The sequence below is a fragment of the Bos taurus genome, chromosome 7 (genome assembly GCF_002263795.3).
Source record: "Bos taurus isolate L1 Dominette 01449 registration number 42190680 breed Hereford chromosome 7, ARS-UCD2.0, whole genome shotgun sequence".
Classification (NCBI taxonomy): domain Eukaryota; kingdom Metazoa; phylum Chordata; class Mammalia; order Artiodactyla; family Bovidae; genus Bos; species Bos taurus.
The window spans coordinates 19895647-19897339 of NC_037334.1; positions in this window are offsets into that span (position 1 = coordinate 19895647).

The following is a 1693-nucleotide window of genomic DNA, read 5'->3' on the forward strand; positions in this document are numbered from 1 at the left end:
TTGGGAAGCTAAAAGGGCAGAGTTGACTAACTGTGACAGACTGTGTTTAAACTATTTGCTGCATGGCCCTCTAAGAAAAAGTTGCCAGACTCCTGCTCTAATTTTTCAACTCCTTTCCTCCAAACTTCCAGCTCTGAAAGCACAGAAATAGCCCTCCAGTTACCAAGACTTAGACCCTCGCCTCTTCTTCCAGCCCTCTGGATCCCCAGTGGACCCCTCGCCTTAACCAGGCCAAGCCTGAGGATGGGGGAGATGGGTCAGCATATCAATCCCTGGCGCCCTCTAGTGGGCGCCATGAGCAATTGCCTCTTCAACCTCCCTCCCTGGCAGCCGACACCTAGCCGCCGGCCTGCCAGGTCTCTCTGCAAGTGGGAGGTTTATTTTGTGCGCCCTTCTGGCCCTGATTCAGCTCCCTGCCCCGGGCCAACGTCTCCAGGGCTACCCCCTCCTGGAACCATGCTTCCACTCTCCCATATGCTTTACACACTAGAAGGACTCTGAATGAATTAAATCCCACTCTGTGACACTCTGCCAGTGTCAGAGATGTTGACTAGTTTGAATAGCATTGTGTTGTTACTTTCCAAAGCTTCCTGGTGCATGAACACACCATGTCTTAACTTGTGCTTTTTACCTGTATGTATGCCTTGCATCTGTGTAGAATGGCAGTTTTTCCTTCTGTTGTTGTTTTCATTTTAATATTTATTTATTTTTTGGTTGCACTGGGTCTTAGTTGTAGTATGTGGGATCTAGTTCTTTGACCAGGGATCAAACTCAGAGCCCCCTGCATTGAGAGCTTGGAGTCTTAGCCACTGGACCACCAGGGAAGTCCCTCCCCGGAAGTGTTTTGACCTGCATCATTTCAACCAATATCTGCAGGGACTGGCTGGTGTTTCACTGTGAAAACATAGAAGGTCGGAGGAGGTGATATATATGCTCAGACTGACAGAGGATGTTGGCACCAAGGCGAGAAGAGACCCAGGTACAGTGGTGAGCTGGAGCTGGCTTCCTCTGGCTGGTGAGATTCAGTGACATCACAAGGGTAGCTTGAAACTGGCCATGGTTGGGGTATTTACACCACAGGAATTGTCAGGTGCTACAAATTACAGATTTTCTGTGTGTTTCATGTAAGGGAAGAGCTAGCCATTGCGTTTTGTGATGTGAGCCAAGCATCACCAGCATGGCAGCCAGGTAGGAAGATGGGCCTCCTGGGAGAGGGTATCCATATCAGTTGTGCCAGGGACTGTTTGGAAGATAAATCACTCTTCTTCAGAGCCTTCCTTTCTTCATCACTCATTCATTCATTCAATTCACTCATCAAATATTTATCAAAAAATTTAATATGTTTATTTATTTGGCTGCACCAGGTCTTAGCTGCAGCATGTGGGATCTGGTTCCTTGACCAGGGATGGAACCCAGGCCCCCTGCATTGGGAGCAGGGGATTCAATTGCTGAACCACCAGGGAAGTCCCAAATATTTATCAAATATTACCTAAAGTAACAAGAAGGCTTCCCTGGTAGCTCAGATAGTAAAGAATCTGCCTGCAATGCAGGAGACCTAAGTTTGATCCCTGGGCCAAGAAGATCTCCTGAAGGAGGGCATAGCAAACCACTCCAGTATTCTTGCCTGGAGAATCCCATGGACAGGGGAGCCTGGTGGGCTGCAGTCCATGGGGTCAAAAGGAGTCAGACACAA